Source organism: Cinclus cinclus, chromosome 7, assembly GCF_963662255.1.
Source record: "Cinclus cinclus chromosome 7, bCinCin1.1, whole genome shotgun sequence".
NCBI classification, from domain to species: Eukaryota; Metazoa; Chordata; class Aves; order Passeriformes; family Cinclidae; genus Cinclus; species Cinclus cinclus.
The window spans coordinates 5,683,851-5,695,348 of record NC_085052.1 but is presented as its reverse complement, the minus strand read 5'-3'; positions in this window follow the sequence as shown (position 1 = coordinate 5,695,348).

Sequence of the window (11,498 nt, the reverse complement as noted above, 5' to 3'; positions counted from 1 at the left end):
AAAGCCAAGTAAAGGACAGAGTAGCAGTAGCCCTCTTTTCAGAGTCAATGATAATATTTTTCATCTCAATGTCTCCATGCCATAAAATCCTTTCTGACCAAGCCCAAGGTTTTGCCTTTGTAGTACCTGACAGAGTTGGAAGAGCAGTTCCAACAGGGCAGTTGGAAAGGAAATTCCAACCACTGAAACAGTTTCACTCCACCTCATCCATCCCTTCCCAAACAGGTTTTGAGGAGAAACTCTTATTTCCACAACAGGGAGAGCTTGCTTCTGCTGCTAATGATTTCAGATTACAAATAGGCACCAGTTCATAAGTAATGGTCTGACATCAACACAATAAAATTCAGTGAAGACACAAATAGCAAATCAAACACAAAGACATGAGTCAGGGGTCACTGGTTCAGCAAAATCACTGCAGAAATGGAGTTTGTTACAGAAATTGAGTTTGTTTCAGACAATCCGAGCGGCCACCATCACACTGTGCACAAAAGGATGCTCCTGCTCTGGGATGCACTGGCAGATGTGTTACGTGCAAGGCAAGGGAGATGGACCCTGCTCTACACACAGCTGAGAGATCTCAGCTGGAATACTGCAACCAGATTTGAGCACCTCACTAAGCAAAATGTAGAAAATTTGGAGATGCTTCAGAGATCAACAGGAATCATAAGTATAGACAAAAAAATACAGGAGAAGTTGGGGACAATTGGTTTAATTTTCACTATAGGAGCAGAGCCACCTGACTATAAGGCAAACTGGGTATGAGTCTCTAAACAGGTAAAAGCAGAACATAATTGACAAAAATATTAGATAAACATCATCCCAGGCTAGATAGACCTGGTTCTGCAAAGGAGCAGGAGGAAGGAGCAGGGCTTGACCTCTTAGGTGCACACTAAGTTAAATATAGCAATATATTTAAGATATTTTATGTATTTATATACATAGTTCTATATTTACATATGAAATATATTGAATTTTATTTTTTATTAATTTTATTGATTCCTATATTAAATTTTAACAAGTTTTATGTTTTATATATTTTCCTATAACATTTTATATATTTATGCATATAAATATATATTTAGGATATACTTAGGATATGCTAGGATGTGCTGTATTTCACTAGTACATCCTTGTAGCATAGGATGTACTAGTGAAATAAAGTGTCTTATTTGTTAAATACTCTGAAACATCACAAACTAAATCTCAAAGATTAATACATTGAAAAAAACCCTGCCAAGGCAATACCTGCACATGTGTGGCAAAAGCATTAGGACATATATGTAACATGGATTGATAAAACATCAAAATCAATTGAACTCAAATATACTGTTGGTCTCAGCAATTGCATTTCTTGTAAACACGTTAAAGGATTGATTCAATAATCAATCCTGGGTTCATCCAGTGAAGCTATAGGCAGGAATATGCATGTTGATCACAGGAAAGTTACTAAACCTCATTCAGCTTATAACACTTTCTAGCTTGAAGCTTGATACCTTTATAGAATTTGAGCTAGCAGAGCAGCAGATGATATTCCTACTTTCCATGCAAATGTATAATCCTTTTCTGAAGGCTACTAAGCTCTCTGCCACCAAATCAGTGGAACTCTGGCTGTTTACATTGGATCTGGGAAAGGCTTTGAAGATGAAAAGAGCTGTGCAAGTGCTAAGTGTAGCTATTTTGGCAAGGAATCTAGACCAGAAATACAGGCTGTTACACACAGGTCCTATTGTTTCCTGTCATCCTTGTCAGCATGAAGGCAGAAGCCAGCAAAACCCAGGCAGTCTGATAAAACAGAGGGGAAAAAATTAATTTTCCTAAGGATGCTTTCAGAGGCACTCTTAGCAGAGGGGCACAGTAGAACTTTATGTCCATTACTAATCCTTTCTCATATCAACTCTTTTATTTGTTCTGACATGGTTTTTGATCAGTCCCTAAGTCAGCATTTGGGGGACTCCCTGTGATCATCAGTTTTTGCACATGAGCAGGAGAGGGGTGGAGAGGTTGTGGTGGAGAGGCTGGTTGCAAAAAACAGGTCAAGTTGAGCAGGAAAAATAAGAATAGAAAGATTGTTCTGAAGAACCCAGAGCAGAGCAGATGAAAGAACCCTAGAAAAACTTCCTGGCTCAAATAGAAGAGAGCAGGTGCAGGGTTTGTTGTTGTCACTCATGCTTATTGGTTGTGGGTTTTAGTTGCTCTTTTTTAGACTAAGGAGTCAAAAGTCTCACAGTTTTGAAAAAAAAAGTTCCAAAGAGAAAACCAATTAAAAATGGTACTGGAAACCCATGCTACAGGCATGTAGGGAATCCACAGCTAAAGAACTGTACAAACCAATTCCTCAAGAATATAAATAAAAATAGAGTAAACAATTAAGAGAAAGAAGAGGAATCGAGGGGAAGGTGAAAAAATTAACTACAGATTAACAGGCTGGGTTTAGGGCAGGACTCAGAAAAAAAGACACCAACATATTATTTTAACAGAGGTCTTGGAAAAGTCTGCAGGACCCAACGGAATTTGATAAATTAATTTCATAAAACCTGAGAAAAATGGATAAAAGACCATAAAACTCAACCCAGGATTTATTAGAAGACAACAAAATATATGGCTCTAGGTTCAGATATCCCAAAACTCAGCAGGATCCGAGTGCTCCAAGTGGAGAACAAGAATCACAAAGACATTGGAAAAAGAAGGATTAAGTTGCTACTGACTGCAAATGAATCAAGAATATTGCAAGATCCATGAGGTTAAAGGTGGGGATTTTTATAAAATTTGTAACTAAAACAAGTCAGCAGCCTGGAGGGAAGCAAATGAGGAAAATTACTTCAGGTAAATGGTAATGAAATACATGGAATTACAAGGTCTGATGACATAGAGTGCTAGGATCATAGAATCGTGAATTACATGGAATAACAAGGTCTAATGACACAGGGTGATGTCCTATTTAATTTCTCTTGTTGCACTGAATTAACAGACATGCTTCACTTCCAAATTTGTGGAGCACAGAGGTAAGCAACCAGCCAAGCAACATCTGTCTTGAGCTTTCCAGTGTATAAAATTAAATGCAGTGTCACAGAAATGTGGATTTGAGCCAAAGCCTGCTGGGGCCAGAAATGCTCAGCCACTCCTGCAGGTTTCTGCAAACCCCAGCCCCAAGGAGGAGCACAGGGAATCTGCTGTTCCGGGACAGCTGACCACCACAAGAGTCATCCACAGTTCAGGCCATTAATGCAAACACAGGCACTGTGCATTCACACACAGTCCTTCATCGTTTCCCATCTTGTATTTGATCACCTGATGCAGGGGTCAGGAGGATTTCAGAGGGTTCCTATGACAGCAAAGACTGAGGGGTTGAGTACAGATCTCTGTGACTGCTGGAAATGTGAATCCAGCTTTTCTAGGATCAGCCTCCTCTTCTTCATGTGTCCTTGCTTCACTGATAGCGTTCAAAAGGCTCAGAGGGAAGCAATCAGCAGGAAAGGGCTGCATGATTTCCTCATCCTCTCCACCCCGTGGTGCATTTGCAGGCTGTGTGATTTGGGACTCGGGACCTAATGTCACCCTGCTTTGTCTCTCTCCTAGATCCCCATCTCAAGGAAGATGCAAAGGGCTGCCTTGGGCCCACGCATACTAACAGCCAAATAAAACAGGGGGAGAGTAAACTTTAAAGCAAATGCTGGCTGTCATGGTGAATTTCCAAACAGTCTGAGTCAGAGGAAGTTTCTACATGCTTATGTCTTCCAGCTCAAATAAAGTAATTAAATTATCTTAACTACTGACTGGAAAAAGCTTTATTATTGCAATAGCTGGGTCTGCAATGAATCATGGTGCCATTACACAGCACAGGTGGTTTATCACAGAAGTCATCCAATTGCCTCTTAGGACAGGTGGCATTTACTAAGAGAAAAAAAACCCATGCTTTTCAATGTCTAAGCAGAAAATGCAATCCCAAATATTGCCCTTTCTCAAAAAAAAAAAAAAAAACAAAAACCAAACCAGCAAACATTGAAAAGGGAACTTTTACAGGGGAGAGGCAGGCTGCAAAGCTGTTCTGACACTAGTGATTCAATCCTAAGAATTTAAGTTTGTATTGCTCTGTAAAAAGAGATGAGAAACCCAGCAGCCCATAAACAAATACCTTCTGCAGGCTGAATTAGTGTTGTTCACAGTAAGATTTTCTTTGAACATAAATGAAGAATGGGTCATGCATGATCCAAGAAGTGGCCATACCACCATCACAGGATATACCATAATACAGAAAAAGATAAAGGCTACATGCAAAACTGTGCATTCCATTTTATCAAACATTTCTGGGGGAGGTTCTGAAGCAGGCTCTGCTTCCCCACCCTCAGCAAAAGCAAGAGAATTTTCTAAATTACTTAGCACCCAGCATGTTAAGGTCTTTTGTTATTCTAGCCAAAGTAACCCCCCAAAAAATATTGCTGAGTATTGAACACTTTAAAAAACATGGTTAAGGCATCAGAATGCTTCTCTCATGTGCCCTTGGCAGAGAAAGGCTCCTACATCCAGTTGTACAAAGGGCCACGTGGCCTCCAGAGAAGATTTCTGTGGGTAGCTGCACTGAACCTAGGAGCAGTCAACTGCCCCTCAGTCACTGTGAATGAGACCTGATAAAAGCTGTGGTAGGTCAAATATGGGTTTGGGTTTGTTTTTTCCTTCTTGCTTCACCAAAAAATGCCACAAGAAAAAGGACGGTGTGGTGTTCTGATCTCTCACCCCTGTTTCCTCTCATGTAAGGGGAGTTATGACTGTCCTTTCTTTTCCCATAGAGAACTCAGATTATGAAACCAGAGCAAGAACAAGTCATGTACAAAAAAGTTCCTTAAACAGGCAAAAATTAACCACCCTTGGAAAAACAATAAGGGAGGAATGTGAATAACACAGCATTTCCTGTGGCTTGTATACTTATCTCATACCAGAATGATCAAGTGGCTTACTTGTCTCTACCCGTTACAAAAGGGATTCTTTGCATTTTCACGTGGTTCTGCTCCACAACCAACCACACAGTTTTACTACTTTGTCTTAGCTATTTTGGTGCTTAGATACTCAAATCCTTCCCCCTTCCCCCCACTAAGTAAATTTTCCAGGCTAAAGTTCAAAGTGAATTCCAATGTGATTATATAAACACATGCATACTGTAGATTGACATCATACAATGCTATTCTTTGTTGCTGGAATTTCTTTTTTGTCTTTTTAGTTTGCAACAACTTCAGTATGCCTGGCTTGCTACCCTAAAATAGTAGCTTATTACACCCTACTGAATAAGATAACACTGTATTTATTCCTCTGGAAGTTTGGTTTTCACACGGGAGAAAAATACTCAAGATTTAATTCATAAAAACAGACTTGCAGAGGAAAAATAAAAGTAACAGACCTTATGAATCTCTCTGTTTATTAAGGCATGCGAGTAGTGGAGTGGAGAGAAAGCAGGTTTATATGTTTCAGTCCATCATGACTGTGAAATTGAACTGTAAATGGTACCTAGTGCAGCCAAGTGAGACAGACACCATGCCGGGAGTTAATGGAAATGTGGAGAGCTTTTCTTTTTAACAAAGTACTTGAGCAATTATTCCAGCACACCCACAGTGAAATGAGATAAAGTTAGGCTGTGCATTACAGAGGCTGTTAACTGCAAAATAAATTTCCTGACAGCCATTAGGAACCTTTCATTCCTCGTTCCTTTTCCTGCACCTATTAGCTCAAAACACCAAGCAGTGCTGGTGGGGATGAACAGGCAGCGAGCTGCGGCCTGGGAGGTTTGTTGTGTTCAGGTGTGCTGGGTTCTCACACTCACCTGGCATGGGGTGGGGCTTGGGGAGCCATCCAGCCCTGCCACTAAAGCAACACAGGAACCGAGTGCCTCTGCCAGGGCTTTGTATTGACGTTAACATTTTACTGCAATAGTGAAAACCTAGCAGAATTCCCAGACTCACCTTTCCCATCACTGTGGCACCAAGGAGTTGAAGGTCATGTTTGAGGCTCAGCCTAGCACTGAACTCCAGGGACGAACAGGATGAAGGCCAAGTCCTCCTTACCCTCTAAAACTATCCTTGTCCAATCGCTCACCAAAGCTGCCCTGCCTCCAGCCCCACCTGCTCCCCGGCAGCCCTGTGGCCACACCGGCGTGTCCAATGGTAAATACTGATCTCCTGGGGCACAGCTCACCCGTGTGCACAGTCAGGCAGAAAGCCCTGCCCCAGCTGTGTGCAGCCTCTCATCCCCCCATCCGAAGGAGAGCTTCATTGGATCAACTGTGCAGGTGAAAACAAAACCACTCTCTCAGTCAGGAAGCTGAAGGGAGCTTTGCTTCCTAAGAGAATAAAATAATATCTCAGACACTAAGAGGGAAAGGCTGCCCATATAGGAAGTATTCATCATTGATCACAATGGTTTTCTATGGATTTTCCATTTAAGGGAAAATCCTTCCCTTTCAGAAGGGCATTAGAAAGCAGCACTGGTATGTTATAAATTACATACCAGAGGAGACTGGCCTCAGCCCCTCATGAGAAACCCACTAGAGAAGCCAATATAGGAATGATGTTAAAATGTTTTGAAAAAGCAAACAGCTTCTATATCAGCTGCAAATTCTGTTTTACAAAGTCCTTCATTTCCTAGCAGGGCCTGTGCTTAGACCTCTTTGATATATCTTATTGTGACAGCAGCACACTGTTTTTGGGTTTTTATCATGCTATTTTGAGAGCATCTCAAATGCAGCCCTGCATCAAATACAGCACATTGAGCCTGAGTCAAGCCACGTTTTATGTAATCCCCATGACATCTCTTACACCTATGGCAACACAAGTGGGCTCCTATTTGCATTTCCAGAGCAGATGAACTGAGAGCTATTCACAGACAACTCTTCTCCTGCTATTCCTGGTGTCTGGGCTGAACCATCAGTCTTTTCAGCAGGTGCACTGACTTTGCTAGCTCTCTCTTCTGGAGCTCATTGTCATGGATTGCTGCTGCTAGCCACAGTGACACCACCCCTGGAAAAACCCCTCCCTTCTTTTCAGGGAGGTATGATTTGAAGATTTGTATCTTTTGGCCTCACAGCTATTATTTGTGGCAGTCAGTCAGAAAACAGAAAGTGAAGTGAAAATAACCAATGCTCTCTCCTCTGTAGCAGACCTGTCACCGTTACATTTTCCCGACTTTATTCCACATAATCAAAATTTATTTTGTTTTCCTTTCTCATGTGTCCTATATAAGCATCCTACACATGACTAGCCAACACACCCTCTGTCCCCTCCCTAACCCTAATCTCCAGCAAACAAGAGCCTGTTACCTCCAGGAACTGCTCTGATTTCAGCCCTTTTGAGCTGTACACAGGCAAAGCTCCTCTCTCCTGAGGAGGGACACTATTTTCCAGCAGCAGTTAGACAAGAAGCCAACCTGGACCCTGGGGAAGTCACTGCTTCATCCTGCCCAGAGCTGCTAATGCACATGGACCTGCTCTTCTTTTGCCCTTCAGCATTTCCATTTCCTTCACGTCTATCAGATTCTTTCCACGTTGCTTTTCCTTTGCTGTGTGGTGTAGCAAGATGCCAGATTTTCTATTTTTGTTTTTGTTTTTGCACTGTGTGTGCTCTAGGTCTAACATTATGCTTCAGATGCTATCAAGTAGCCAAACGTGACACGATTTCAAGGTTGGCCTCAAGGTGGTTAACTCTGAGAGTCAACCTTTCAATCACCATCAGATACAGATCAAACAAAAATAGATGAGGGCTGACAGCAGGCTGGCTTATTATACTCCCTGTTTCCAGCTGGTTTAGTTCGGGATGTTTTTATCAAGTGAGTCTCCAGCTCACCTCACTAGTATGCCAGGAAGGCAGAAGGGGAAATGGTTGTACAAAAATGGAATAGTTTGTCATTTATAGCTGAAGAAAAACTAAAACAATGGTTACCCCGATTCACTAGATGTAATTGTGCCTCGAGCATCACCATAAGACAGAGCAAATCCCAAAGATAAAAATAGTCTGGGGGAGGAGAGGGGACCCACAGCTGCAAAGTTATAATTTCAAGATGCAGCTTTTCTCCCTCCCATTGCATAAACATTGCGTCAAAATTATCATAAACTTGCAGCTGCCCAAATGGCACTTGTGTCCTCACACACTGCCCAGAGCTCACTCTTGACTTCAAAGGAACAGAAAGATACTGAGAATTTTTACCTTTAGTTTTCCATGCTGATAGAGATCAGGGAGATTTGTAGACTTTGATCATCCCTTGTTTAATTCAAGCCAGATGGAGCCCAGTTGAGCTGTGAGGGTTCAGCTGCAGCAGGGGACTCTATCCCCCAGCAGAGTTTTACTGAGTCTTTCTTTTCCTCCAAAGCATCTTATCCTGACCTAGCTGATTTCAAACTCTCCTGATCAGATCTTGGTGAAGAACTGCCTTTTTATTTGTCATATGGACTTCCTGTGATTATTACACAGGTGTCTTAGGTGAAGGAGCTACACTGTTGCTCACCATTCTAGCCTCAAAATACATTTTTTAAAAAAGGCTTCGACTGCTCTACAGTCCCACAACCAGAGCCCCTTAAATACAGGGACATATCTTAAATCAATGTCTAATGTAAGTTCCAGTCTTTTACAGACACCGTTTATTTTTGCACCTCTAATGAATTTAAACAGGGATTGTGAGTGTAGCTGACATAAGAATAAATGAGAAGTTCTAGCTTCTCATAAAATACCTGGGCTCAGCTTTCACAGATCCATCATTTCACCTGAACAGGTTCTAGACAATTCTAACACTGCCTGGTCTCCAAAACGTTGTGTCTACATGTTATGTTGTCTTTCCAGCTTGTTTGTCTCACTTTCAGCAGAGGTAAATGTCCATGTCACAAGGCAGAACTGTCATAGCCTGCAAAGCACAGCACCTGATTACAGAGCAAAATCTTTTAAGAAGAAACAACAGCAACCCACAGGTCCCATACAAAGCCCTGAGCCCACAAAAAGCTCTGCAGAAATTGGCCTCTGCTCTGACTCCCTGTGCAAAGCCCCCTTATTTCAGGGGGATCTTCTCATCCAAAGTTCCTTCTGGGCACAAAAAAAAATTTACATCTCATATGCAGTTTTTCATTCTTCAGTGGAAGAGCACAGCCCTACTGCTCTGGCTACCAAACCCTACCAAACCCCACCAAACCCCACGGCTGTGGCTGAAACTCTATTCCTATGAACCAGAGAGATTCCCATTCCCACCTGAGGACTGGAAAACATGGTTCCAGCAGGATTAGAACAATTGACAAGGGGGAGGGGGAGCTGAGGTGGGAAGGTCACTTACACAGCAGGGGTGACAAGCCAAACAATGTCCAGGAACCTCTGGATCTCACATCCTCCAGTTAATTATGAGGGAAAATAGGAGCACCTTACCACTGACTCCATACAGAGTCACAGCTCCTGTTGAAGGTACCAAAATTACCTGTTTGGAGTTAGAGGGTCTTGAAATCCCACCACTAGTTAAGGGTGTGTGTAAATGCTGCTCTAACTAGTGGGATTTTGACCTAAATTTGGTAATGCTCTAACAACCAGCCCTTTCTTCCAGGGGCAGGGTCTTAGAGCTTCCCAAAGCAGATGCATCAGCAGGAGTTAAATGTCACCATCTACTTTTGGCTGATTAAACTCTGTTTTTCTCCATCTGATACAATAGTAAAAGTGCACCGTGCTGATCAGGCACACATTTTGCACAAAATGTCATGCATGTTTATTATTAGATTAAGCTGCAGTAGGTTTAATTTTAGATCTTTTGATTCAAGTGTTGCAATGAAGATTAAATGTTAGGCATTATTAAAGATGCAGATGTGGACATATTGAATTATAAACCTCATTAACTGTGACGTCCTAGACAGGCTTCTGAGATAAGCTACAAAGGACTTCCTTACTTCATACCAAAGTTATTAAAATATGAGAAGGTAAATTTAATCATAAAAATATTATGATAGAATGAAACTGATACTTTAAAAGCGTTATTGCAAAAGATTCTATTTCTTTCATGTATAATTACTTCCTTTTCAGTTTAGATTGCTGGATTGATATAAAAATGCAAGTAGTTTTCCTCTTTTGAACACACATAAAAAGTAAGTACAGTGGAGTCAAATTTTGTTGCTGTTTTCAGTGCCTGAGCCTTGAAAAATCCTCCTCCTCAATGTCAAGCATTTAGTTCTCATCAAGATTAAAGTTATCCACTCATTATTACAACTGGTAGCAAAGCCATCCCCACTTGCATGGATGTGGGAGCGGCCAAGACTGTTATCACAGTAAATATATGACAAGATTTTAGAATGTCTGAGGTGGCTAAATTTAGAGAAGGGACCAGAATGGTGGAACACGATAGAGGTTCATTAAAAGATAAAGGTACACGGAGTGGATTCTCATATTCCTTCATCAAAATCTTTAACATCAGTTAATCATTAAAACTTTCTTTTATGTTGTTGAAAAGTAGGGGATACACAATGAAATTAGAAAGGGCAAAAGAGGAAAGTTTCAAATTCATGCAACAATTATTTTATTTTTTTTTTTTTACCAACTACATTATGAGCTTGTTGGACCCATTTCTACAAGTTATGGAGGTTCTCTGTCATTCCACTTCACAAGATTCCCTGTTGGCCTGGATAATAAGAATTTCACCATGTCACTGGTGAGGCCAAATGATCTATAAGGTATAAAAGCAGTGCCCAGAACTATCAGCCAACCAGTGACTGACAGGTGGGAATTTCTGTAGGAATTTCATAACTGTACAGTCTAGCCCTTTCCTGGAGAGGGTTTTGCTCTGACTCTTAATATCAAGACCAAGACATTGCTCTAATACAGCAGAGCAATTGCAGCTCTTTCAACCCATGGGCAGGTGCAAACCATCTCAGACTGCACCAGGACTTCCATAGATTTTGTCAAAACTCATATCCAAGTTCTGGAGAAGTTCTCACCGCTTCTGCTGATATTCTCTCCATTGCAAGGCAAGGCTGAGCTAATTGCCCAGTTATTAGAGGGACTGCTTCCCCCTCCAAATTTAGACATCAAATGTTTGTCCCATCCTGGGCCACCTCTAGAAAAAGTCCATAAAATCCTTTAGTTCAAGATCCATATTTTCTTAACAGGGCTTTCTTCTATTCCCCATTAAACTGTGCCAACTCTTTGACTGCAGTACATAAAGGCCATTCTCATGCATTGAAAATACAGAGATAGCAATTCTACTTCTCATTTGCTAAACAATCGAATTTGTAAAGTAATATAAGGATTTAAGAGCATTTTCTATCGCTGTGTTATGTCAACCAAATGAAGCGACCACAACGGATTTATCTGTGATATTTGAATTTGATTGTTTGCAAGATTTGCTAGATCTGATAACCAGTTTTGTCTCAGCATACAGAGCAGGTCTCTTTTCAGATAAAGCTGGGGAAGAAAGCACCAATTTATTTGATTGCATTATATTTTACATTCTATATTCCTTTTGGGATTCTTGTAAAAGCTGGCATTTATTTTTGTCTATCT